The following is a 13,701-nucleotide window of genomic DNA, read 5'->3' on the forward strand; positions in this document are numbered from 1 at the left end:
ATTAATACATACTATATATTAAATATATATATAATAACATATACAATATATATACAATATATATATACATATACAGTAATATATACAATATATATATATACATATTATATATATAAATATATATATATACATATACACTATATATATACAATATATATATATAATATACATATAATATATATAATACAATAATATATTTTAAATATATAATAAACATATACATGTATATATACAATATATATAATAATATACAGTAATATACAATATATATATAATACATATACAGTATATATACATATATATATAACAATACAGTTATATACATAATATAAATACATATACAATATATATACATATAAATATAATACTATATACACGATATATACATATATATATAATACATATAACGTATATATGGGGGGGGGGGCCCCCCCCCCCCCCCATATACATTAATATAAAAATATATATATAATAATATACATGTATATATAACAATATATATATAATAATATACACTATATATACAATTATATATATATACATTATATATATATATACATATATATATATAATAATATACATTATATATACAATATAATATTTTAATACATATACATATATATATACAATTATATATTTTAATACATATAATGTATATATAAATATATATATATAATACATATATATATATATACAATATATCTTATAATAATATATACATATATATACACAATATATATATATATACATATACATATATATATATAATTATATATATAATATATATACATGTTATATACAATATATATATATACATATATATAGTATATATACAATATATATATATTAATATACATGTATATAGTATATATATTATTTTTAATAAAATGTATATTAATTTTATATGTATACATTTATATATATATTGTATATATATATATAATAATATACAGTATAATTAATATATTTTATATAAATATACATGATATATACAAATATATATATAATACATATCAGTATAATTACAATATATATATAATATACATATACATGTATATTATAAATATATTATATAATACATATACATGATATATACAATATATATATTATATACTATATAATATATAATAACAATATATATAATATAATACTATCATAATATACAAATATATATATATAATACTATACATATATTATATACAATATATATATATAATAATAAGTACATATAATATATACAATATATATAATAAATACATATACTGTATATATATATACATTATATATAATACATATACATGTATATTATAAATATATATATATAATACATATACATTATATATATAAATATATATTATACATATACATGTATATATATACATATATATATATATAACATATACATTTATAATATAAATATATATATATATAATATAATGTATATATACAATTATATATATAATACATATACATATATATTATACAATATATTATATAATAAATATATTATATATTTATACAATATAATATATATATAATATACATTATATATACTTAATATATATAATATTATATATATATATGTTATATATATATATATATAAAAATAATAATTATATTACATATATATACATATATATATATATATATATATTATGTATATATATAACAATATATATATATACATTTTACATGTATATATATACAATATATATATATATATTCATATACATGTATATATATACAATATTATATATAATTATCATTATATATATATACATATATATATAATATAAAAACATATACAATATATATATATACAATATATATATAATAAACATTACAGTATATATATACATATTATATATATAATACAAAATACAGTAATTATAAATATATATTATATATATAATACATATACATGTAATATATACAATATATATATATATATAATAATACATGTATATATACAATATATATATATAATACATATACATGTATAATATACAATATATATATAATAAATTATACATGTATATACATATAAAATTTTATATTATATAATATATATATACATGATATTATAATATTATATATATATAATAACATATACATGATATTATATATATATATATATATTATACATATACATGTATTATATACATATGGAAATACTCATAAGTACGTTTATTATTGTCACATGATAAGTCATATAGATATACGCAAAAGATTACTCCTCTCTCTCTGCTTAAAAGACCAGCCTTCTCCTCGCGAAGGGAGTCTCAGACCTGCGACCGCCATACCGCCTGGTCTTCCGCACTTCCTTCCTGCGACAGACCACTTCTTTCAAGACAGTGTTAGTTATCCCGGTATGTGGTGTGCGTATAGTAAGATTATTGCTATCACATAATACTTTGGTTGATGCTGGAGGAAATAGAGAATCACTAGATTTGGACTCAGGTGAACTTTGCAAAAGGTCAAAGTTTGAAGACGATACTCTGTCACTGAGTTCCATGTGAGAGAGGTGTAGAGAACTTGTTGAAGTGTTCATCGTGATCAGGTCTCTGACAGTGTGATGAGATGTGGCAAGATCTGACTTATATTAAGGTTCTTAACATGTGATTCAATGGGAGTTGAGGTCAAGCGTCACAGATATTATCATTACTTGGTATTTTGAGAATTGGGATATTCATGTTAAGAGTTTTAAGCCCTTAGGAATTAAGAGCATTCTTCTTGTTATTGATATGCTAAATATCTGAAGAGCAAATTTACAATGTGTTCCTCAAGGATATTTATTAAGCATGATTCGTTACGTAATGTATTCCAATATTTTGTAAACTTTTGTTATATGATAAGAAGGCTTGAAAAGATATACGGTAAATCCAGAAATTATATCATTGATCTTTGAGAAATCAGAAACTTGTAAGAGAATACGGTATTAAAAAAAAAAAAAAAAAATCGATCAAGCTAGACATCATCTTCGGGCTATAATGAAGAGGCGAACTTATCAATTGAACGCTGTAGCCTGCCGGAATCTTCGGTTTAGTTGTATTTATTTGCAATTTCGTTGTTTATTGTAGGTAGAAAAAAGCTTCTGTAAGCAATTGTGGAGCTGAACTGCTTGATGTGAAACACTGTAGTTTCAGTGTATGAAATGATGTTTTGCTAATGCTATTCTTGTAGATAAATGGCAGTACCTGTAAATGCAGCACAGTATAGCTATTCATGCAGCGAAGAATATCTTTCGCGTGACATTTGTGCTTCTGTCAGTGGCAAGCTTGACAGTTTCTTGGGCAGGTCATTTGAGTGGGATCTACGATGGCGGCGATCTCACGGGTCTTGCTTATGGTCCAGTCACTGTTACACTGCAGTGCCAAAATCCTTGGCAGCGGTGGGATTCGAACCCACGCCTCCGAAGAGACTGGTGCCTTAAACCAGCGCCTTAGACCGCTCGGCCACGCTACCTACAGAATATATGAAATTCTGATAGTAATAACAATGGATGAATAATAAAACACTTCATATATTATTGATACAGTGATTTTATCATCACTCAATTGTTATGATGACCGGGTTAAGCCAAATTATTTATTAGTAGTACAGTTTATTATACTGAGAGGGAAACGGACTTCTTCCAGATAAAATAATAGTTTCGTTCTTGACTGAGGAGTAATATTATGGATATATCTCTATGACTTATTTATATTGCAATTGATAATAAACTTAAACGACCATTTTCCATTTCGTCTTCCAATTTAAAAAAAATACAAGCTTCAGATCCATGTTGTATTTATCATGTTGGATTTCTCACTGAGATAATATCAGTGTAATTTCACGAACTTGTGTCCAACTTTTTTTGCAAGATGTAAAGAAGCGAGAAAACTAACGTTTGAGGCTGAGAGCGGGGAATTATATTCAGGTGTATGTGGATGGAAATGTTTATTAAACAGTGCATATAATCTGCAATTCATATCAGATAATAAAACGCACACACGTGTTTTGGTAATTGGTATAAATTGCCGTTTATATACTCGAATTGAATTTATACAGGTTACTAAATTACGTGCACGCGATTGTGTACGTGTTAATATAAAACCCATATAAATGTCAGTTTAGATGCACTTTGTAATATATCCTAGTATTTTTGTAGTCATATATGTACGTATAGATATATGTATGTGTATGTGTATGTATGCACAAGGTCTATATATGCATACATATCTAGGGTATCTACTTGCAGTTACTTTTTAGATATAATATGTATATATAATTAAATATATATATATATGTATATATACACAACATGTGTAATATATATATATATATATATATATATATATATATATATATATATATATATATATATATTTGGGTAGCAGGGGCAATCTGCCCCCAGGGAGTTCTGCGTCCCTGCCCCCAGCTACAGCAGGCAAACCAAGAAAAGAGAGAAGGGGTCAGAGCCATCCCGGAGGAGGTGACTCCGACCCCGATTTCCGGCCGGGGGTTCCTGATCCCTGCCTCGGTGTCCTGACCAGGGGCTTACCTGATCGGGACGTCGAGCCTGGTATGACGAGTGCAGGGCAAAGCCCTCTCAGGGAATCCTGCACCCTGAGGTTACATGGTGGGGGGATGGCACCCCCGGCCCCCACTCTTCCTCCTTGGGAGGCATGTCTGGTTGTGCCGAGGCGTCGCCCGGCCGGAGGCCCACAAATGGGGTCAATCTGCGGCGAGCGTGCCGTATAGCGGCCTGGAACATCCTCAGTCTCTCGGAGGATGATCGACTGCCTTTGTTATCGGGGGAGCTGGGGAGGCTGGGGATTGCCATCGCTGGTCTCTCTGAGGTGCGATGGCTTGGTAGTGGTGAGACCAGTAGTAGGGGTTATACCTGGCTGTAGCAATGATGCGCGCCTTAGGGGAGTCGCGGTGACTGTATCTGACCGCTTCCGTTCCTCAGTCAAGAAAGTTACCCCTGTTGACGAGCGCATTCTGCTCGTGAGAATGAAGCACACTTTGGGCTTCATATCTCTAGTGGCAGTTTACGCTCCTATTGAGGAAAGTGGGCCTGAAGAGAAAGAGATGTTCTACACCAAACTTGACTCTATATTGGATCAGTGTCCCCGGGGGGACACCCTCATGGTCTTGGGGGACTTCAATGAAGTCACTGGCACTGACAGGGAAGGATACGAGCTATGCATCGATCCCTATGGCTCTGGTACTAGGAACACCAATAGCTCATACCTCTTAGACTTCGCAAGATCTAGGAGGCTGAGGATTGGGGGCTCGTGGTACCAGAGACGAGATCTCCACCGCTGGTCTTGGTACTCCAATACTGGCATTGTAGCTAAAGAGATTGACCATATTCTTGTGGATTCTCGCTGAAGGATCCTTCAGAACTGTAGAGTTTTTAGGAGTGCTGAGTTCTTTGCTACCGACCACAGACTTGTTGTTGCAACACTTAGGCTCCGCCTCAGATCTAGATGCATCCCGAAATCTCACCAGCAGGTGTTCCATCTCGAGAGGCTCAAGAGTGAGGAGGTGGCTCAGGAGTATGCAGTGGCAGTCTCAAATCGGTTTGAAGTGCTTGACACTCTACAGGACCCTGCTGAACTGTGGGATACCTTTAAACAAGAAACTCTGTCAGCTGCCGAGGAGTGCCTTGGGGTCCGACCTCACCGAAGGAGGCGTGTAGTCTCGGACGAGACACTGAACACTATAGAGATGAGTCGTGCTGCCAGACATGGATGGGAACCATGTCTTGCACAGGGAACTGTCTTGCTCTGCTAGGGCCTCTTTGAGAATGGACCATCGTGGAAGAGTTGGAAGGTCGTTTTGCCCAAAATGACCTTCGACTTGCTTTCCGAGCCCTGAGGGAACTCCGGTCAAAGTCAATCTCTCAATTGGGCTCGGTGATGGCAGAGGATGGTTGCATTGTGTCGGAGCCGGGTGAGTATAGGGCCCTCTGGGCTGAGTACTTTGAGCAACTGTATAGGGTTGATCCCCCGTTTTCACAACTCCCGTTGGCTGGCACACAGCTACTAGTGGCTGAACCACCTATCAGTGAGGAACCACCTTCCATCGAAGAGGTGAGAAGGACGGTTTCTAGGCTGAAGAGTGGAAAGGCTGCTGGTGTCTTTGGGATTGCTGCGGAGTTGTTGAAGGCGGGTGGAGAAGCCATGATCTGTGGTTTGCATGCAGTCCTGTCTGCTGTTTGGGAGACTGGTACCATTCCTCCTGACTGGAAAAGGGGCTTGGTCATCCCTATCTGGAAAGGGAACCAAAAGGACTGTGGCAACTATAGAGGTATTACATTGCTCAGCGTACCAGGCAAGGTCCTTGCTCATCTGCTTGTGGCACGAGTGCGCGACCACCTATTATGAGCACAGAGACTTGAGCAGTCTGGTTTTACACCTAAGAAGTCAACTATAGACCGCGTCTTAGCACTTCGTGTCCTTGTGGAACGCCGACTTGAGTTTCAACAAGGTATGCTTGCAGCTTATGTTGATCTCAAGAAGGCTTTCGACTCAGTGCACCGGGAGAGGCTCTGGACCTTACTGGGTCTCCGTGGGATACTCCCTGGGATTATTGGTTTGCTGTCTGGCATGTATACAGATACCGAGAGTGCTGTCAAGTGTGGGGAGGGCATCTCTGCCTTTCTCCTGGTGTCTGCCGGGGTGAGACAGGGATGTGCCCTGGCCCCAACCCTTTTCAATACCTGTATGGACTGGATACTTGGCCGTGCTGTGAACCGTAATTCCTGTGGGACATCAAGTGGTAATTTCAAGGTCACAGACCTTGACTTTGCTGATGATGAAGTGATTCTATCAGAGACATTGGAGGTCCTGGAAGTAGCTCTCGTGGCGCTGCATGAGGAGGCGAAGCCATTGGACTCGTAGTCAACTGGACCAAGACCAAGGTTCAGGAATTTGGGGACTTTTTGGATGTCGATGTTCAGTCTGTGTATGCCTGTGGCGAGAACATTGAGGCCTTGGATAGCTTCACTTATCTTGGTAGTGTAGTGCAGAGCGACGGAGGTTCCGGCCGGGAAGTCATTCGACGACTCGGACTGGCCTACGGCGTTATGGACTCACTCAATAGGAGTATTTGGCGCTGTCGGTATTTGACTAGGAGAACTAAGATCAGGCTCTTCAGAGCACTGGTGATCCCAGTCTTACTTTATGAGTGTGAGACCTGGACACTGGACACAGAGCACTGGTGATCCCAGTCTTACTTTATGAGTGTGAGACCTGGACACTGAACAGTGCTCTTAAGGCCCGTCTTGACTCCTTTGGTTATAAGTGTCCTCGCAGAATCATGGGGTATACCTGGAGGGACCATGTGTCCAATCAGAGGATACTCCATGCGACTGATTCAAGACCTATTACCAGTCTGATACGAGAGCACCAACTTCAGCTCTATGGGCATGTGGCACGTTTTCCTGTGGAAGATCCGGCTCATAGGGTCATCTCCAGGAGGGTTGACCCAGGCTGGAGAAGACCAAGGGGAAGGCTATGGAACTCTTGGCTGAAGCAAGTCGACCAGAACTGCCAAGATGTGTTGGGAGTGAGAAGTAATGCTGCATGGAGGCTTGCTCGGAGGGACCCCAGGATGTGGAGGCAAATGTTGGGCGCGGCAAAGCGCAGCCATGCGTATGCCCCCTTATGATGATATATATATATATATATATATATATATATATATAATACATATATATGTAATAAATATATAATACATATACAGCATATATATACATACAAGATATATTATATGTATATGTATATATACATATATATGTAAATGTGTATGTATGTATGCATATGTATATTACAGATACATATACACACACTTATATATAATGTATAAATAAATATATATGCATATGTATATGTATATACATATACAAACAAACATGTATATATGTATATATACAAAAACACATATATACTGTATATATATAGAGAGATTTAATAAATATATATATTTATATATACTGTATATATATACATACACATGCATATGTGTGCTTATATGTATTTATACATATATTCATACCTATTGATGTATATATATATGTGAGTTTTAAAGTCATTGGATATGATGTTACTGAAATCTTATCCAACGAGTAGCTTCTTTGTGCAGCATAGCCTACCAACGGATAATGTTTTATGAAATCACTCAGTTGTAAATGAAAATGATATGGAGCGCAGTCCCAATCATCCACATTTAGCCATAACACCAACAGTTATGTATTAGTTTACACGCTTCATCATATCGCAGTTTTTTTTTTCGTTTTTTTTTTTTTACTATAATTATCTGGGTTTGCAATTTCCTTTTCCAGTAGAAGTGGATTTCATTGCTTCTTTATGCCATGTTTCATGTTTTATTGGGAGAAGACGAAACGAGAAATACTCCTAAGTACGTTTATTATTGTCACATGATAAGTCATATAGATATACGCAAAAGATTACTCCTCTCTCTCCGCTTAAAAGACCAGCCTTCTCCTCGCGAAGGGAGTCTCAGACCTGCGACCGCCAAACCGCCTGGTCTTCCGCACTTCCTTCCAGCGACAGGCCACTTCTTTCAAGACTGCGTTAGTTAACCCGGTATGTGGTGTGCGTATAGTAAGGTTATTTCCATCGCATAATACTTTGGTTGATGCTGGAGGAAATAGAGAATCACGAGATTTGTACTCGGGTGAACTTTGCAAAAGTTCAAAGTTTAAAGACGATAACCTGTCACTCAGTTCCATGTGAGAAACAAGGTGTAGAGAACTTGCTGAAGTGTTCATCGTGATCAGGTCTCTGATAGTGTGATGAGATGTGGCAAGATCTGACTTATATTAAGGTTCTTAACATATGATTCAATGGGCAGATGAGGTTATGCGTCATAGGTATTATTACTAGTGTGTATTTTGAGAATTGAGAGCATTCTTCTTGTTATTGATATGCTAACATCTCAAGGATATTTATTAAGCATGATTCGTTACGTAATGCATACGAATAAACTTTTGTTGATAAGAAGGCTTGAAAAGATATACGGTAAATCCAGAAATTATATTACTGATCTTTGAGAAATCAGAATCTTTAGGGAGAATATTATATAAAGAAAAAAGGGAACAAGAGCTCGATCAAACTAGACTTCATCTTCGGGCTATAATGCCAGGGCGAACTTAATTAATTTGTACGTTGTAGCCTACCGCACAGTTTTCGATTTTAGTTGTATGTATTTGCAATTTCACTGTTTTATTGTTGGTAGAAAACAGTTTCTGTAAGCCATTAGTGGAGATGAATTCCTTGATATGATACACTGTAGTTTCTGTATATGATCTGATGTTTTGCTAATACTAGTCTTGTAGATAAATGGCAGTGCCTGTAAAGGAAGCACAATATAGCTATTCATGCAGCGAGGAATTCCTCAGGGCTGCAAAAAATATTTTCCTTTCTGGGAACCTGGGAAACAGGACAAAAATGTTCTGTTAGGTAAAAGTATTGTGTACAATAGTTCAACCTGGTCTGGGGAAAGTTTCCAATAAAATATCCTAATTTGGTTGTTTTTTATCAAGTTTTGCTGATCATTTTCAAGCCAAAAAAAAAAAAAAAAAAAAAAAAAAAATCTGGGAATCTAGTTCCCGGGTTCCGATACTTTTTGCAGCTCTGGTCTGAGTCTCCCTTAGCGAAGTGAAGGCTGGTCTTTTAAGCGGAGAGAGGTAGTAGTAATCTTTTGCGTATATCTATATGACTTATCATGTGACAATAATAAACGTACTGATTAGTATTTCCCGTTTCGCCTTTTCTCAATAAATCAAAGAAGCCATGAAATCCACTTCTATATGAAAAGGAAATTGCAAATGAAGATAATTATTGTAAAAAAAAAATGCAGTATGATGGAGCGTGTAAACTGATACATTACTGTTGGTGTTACGACCAAATGTGGATAATTGGGACTACGCTCCATATCATGCTCATTTATAACTGAGTGATTTCATAAATCAAACAAAACCGTTAGTAGGCTGCAAAAAAAAGAAGCTACTCACACACGCACATTATATGTATATATATATATATATATATATATATATATATATATATATATATATATATATGTATGTATATATGTATAAAATTATATAAACACATATACGTAAATGTAAATATATATAAATGTATATATCCAGTATATATATAAATGTATATATACAGTATAGATATAAATGTATATATACAGTATAGATATAAATGTATATATACAGTATAGATATAAATGTATATATACAGTATAGATATAAATGTGTATATATATAGTATAGATATAAATGTATATATACAGTATAGATATAAATGTATATATACATTATACATATAAATGTATATATACAGTATATACATAAATGTATATATGCAGTATATACATAAATGTATATATACATTATCCATATAAATGTATATATACAGTATATACATAAATGTATATATAAAGTATATATACAGTATATACATAAATGTATATATAAAGTATATATACAGTATATACATCAATGTATATATAAAGTATATATACAGTATATACATAAATGTATATATAAAGTATATATACAATATATACATAAATGTATATATAAAGTATATATATACATAAATGTGTATATATACACAGCATATATATTAATATATATATTAATGTATATTTACAGTATATATATATATATAAATGTATATATAGAGTATATATATAAATGTATATATAGAGTATATACATAAATGTATATATAGAGTATATATATACATAAATGTATATATAGAGTATATATATACATAAATGTATATATAGAGTATATATATACATAAATGTATATATAGAGTATATATATACATAAATGTATATATAGAGTATATATATACATAAATGTATATATAAAGTATATATATACATAAATGTATATATAAAGTATATATATGCATAAATGTATATATTAAGTATATATATGCATAAATGTATATATTAAGTATATATATACATAAATGTATATATAAAGTATATATATACATAAATGTATATATAAAGTATATATATACATAAATATACAGCATATATATATACATACAAGATATATTATATGTGTATGTGTATATACATATATATATGCATGTGTATATTACACATACATACACATACACTTATTTATATTGTATAAATAAATATATATGAATATTTATATGTATATCCATATACAAACACATGTATATATACATAAAAACACATGTATATATACATAAAAACACATGTATATATACATAAAAACACACATATATACTGTATATGTATGGAGAGAGAGAGAGGGAATATATATACATACATATGCGTGAGTTTGCTTATATGTATTTATACATATATTCATACCTATATATGTATATAAATATGTGAGTTTTAAAGTCATTGGATATGCTGTTACTGAAATCTTATTCAACAAGTAGCTTCTTTGTGCAGAATAGCCTACCAATGGATAATGTTTTATGAAATCACTCAGTTGTAAACGAGCACGATATGGAGCGCAGTCCCAATTATCCACATTTGGCCGTAGCACCAACAGTAATGTTTTAGTTTACACGCTTCATCATATCGCAGTTTGTTTTACTATAATTATCTTGATTTGCAATTTCCTTTTCCAATAGAAGTGGATTTCATGGCTTCTTTAGTCCATGTTTGATGTTTTATTGGGAGAAGACGAAACGGGAAATACTCATAAGTACGTTTATTATTGTCACATGATAAGTCATATAGATATACGCAAAAGATTACTCCTCTCTCTCTGCTAAAAAGACCAGACTTCTCCTCGCGGAGGGAGTCTCAGACCTGCGACCGCCAAACCGCCTGGTCTTCAATACTTCCTTCCTGCGACAGGCCACTTCTTTCAAGACTGTATTAGTTATCCCAATGTGTGGTGTACGTATAATAAGTTTATTTCCATCGCATAATACTTTGGTTGATGCCGGATGAAATAGAGAATCACTAGATTTGTACTCGGGTGAACTTTGCAAAAAGTCAAAGTTTGAAGACCTGTCGCTGAGTTCCGTGTGAGAAACAAGGTGTAGAGAACTTGCTGAAGTGTTCATCGTGATCAGGTCTCTAACAGTGTGATGAGATGTGGCAAGAACTGACTTATATTAAGGTTCTTAACATGTGATTGAATGAGCAGATGAGGTCATGCGTCGTTTATATTATTATTAGTGGGTATTTTCACCTGTGATTTGTTGAGCAAATGAGGTCATGCGGAAATTATTTACAAATATCATTAGTAGGTGTTTTGAGAATTGGGATGTTTATTAATAATATCCCTATTATTTTTTCACGAGAAAATATACGCTTAAATAGTGTGTTAGTATAGTGTTCCTCAGGGATATTTGGTAAGAGAGAATACGATACTAAAATATCAACAAATCAGGACACTTCGGGCTATAATACCGAAGTGAACTTACCAGTTTGAACGCTTTAACCTACCGCACAGTCTTCGATTTTTATTTTTAGAACACAGTTTCTGTAAGCCATTAGTGGGGACCGCCAGTGAGAACTCGATGTGATACGCTGTAGTTTCTGTGTGTGAAGTGGTGTTTTGCTAAAGCTATTCTTGTAGATACTTGGCCGTGCATGTAAAGGCAGCACAGCATAGTTATTCATGCATACCCACATAACATGGAATTGCAATTCTGAATGGATAAATAATAAAGCACTTCGTAAATTTCTGATACAATGATTTCATCGTCACTTATTGTTCTTCGCAGATACTCGATAACATTGTCATAATAACAGGATCAAACCAAATTATTTATAAGTAGTACAGTTGATTATACTGAGAGGGAAATGGAATCTACAGTCAGTAAATAACCTGCCCATATTCAAGTATGCTCTGATTTAACGTCTTCCAAATAAAACAATAGTTTCGTGCATGAAGTCCAGTCGCTCTGTTCTGATTGTGGATGTTTCCTTTTTATGAACGAGTTGCTGTGTTTGTGCTCACATATATGTATGTATGTATAAACATGTACATATATACATATATATGTGCGTGGCCGTTATTTGGAAAGTGGTATTAATTTCAATCACAATTTCTCAAAATACCTTCAAGGGCAGTTGAGGTCATGCGGAAAGCACGACCTCAACTGGCCTACGACTATCAAGTTGAATTTCAGGTCTTTTAAACACGCTAGACCGCATGACCTGATCTTTCACGAATCAATATAGGTCAGATCTCTTTGTCGTCACATTGTCAAAGGTCTGATCACGATGTTCAATTCAACTATTTATTCTCTGCGCATGGAACTGAGCGAAATGTTATTATCCAAGTTATTTGCCAACTTCACCTTACGCAGAAACCATATCTATGGATAGAGGATCTCTAGTTCCTTCATCGGCAACCAACGCATTATACTTTACTATAAGCACACCACATCCTTGGATAGCTGCCACTGTGGTGGAGGAAGTGGCCTGCCGCAGGAAAGAAGCACGGAAAGCAAGACGGTTTGGCGGTCACAGGTGTGAGACTCCCCAAGCGAGAAGGAGGCTAGTGTTTGAGGCGGAGAGAGAGGAGTAATATTGTGGATATATGTCGATGACTTATTTATACTACATTGGGTAATAAACATAAACGATCAATTTCTGTTTCGTCTTCCAATTGAAATAACGAGTCCTGTGACAATACGAGCTTCAGAT

General features: G+C 33.6%; 1 protein-coding gene and 1 non-coding gene across 3 annotated transcripts in view; one reads left to right on the forward strand and one right to left on the reverse strand.

Moving 5' to 3' along the window:
- The window catches only part of LOC125026704 (solute carrier family 49 member 4 homolog), a 103,166-nt gene that overhangs the window by 41,123 nt on the left and 48,342 nt on the right, over nucleotides 1–13,701 (forward strand). The gene's annotated exons all lie outside the window — the stretch shown is intronic.
- Trnal-aag lies at nucleotides 3,384–3,465 on the reverse strand. Its single transcript has one exon. It is a non-coding gene; the product is annotated as a tRNA-Leu (tRNA).

This window comes from Penaeus chinensis, chromosome 6 (assembly GCF_019202785.1).
Source record: "Penaeus chinensis breed Huanghai No. 1 chromosome 6, ASM1920278v2, whole genome shotgun sequence".
Classification (NCBI taxonomy): domain Eukaryota; kingdom Metazoa; phylum Arthropoda; class Malacostraca; order Decapoda; family Penaeidae; genus Penaeus; species Penaeus chinensis.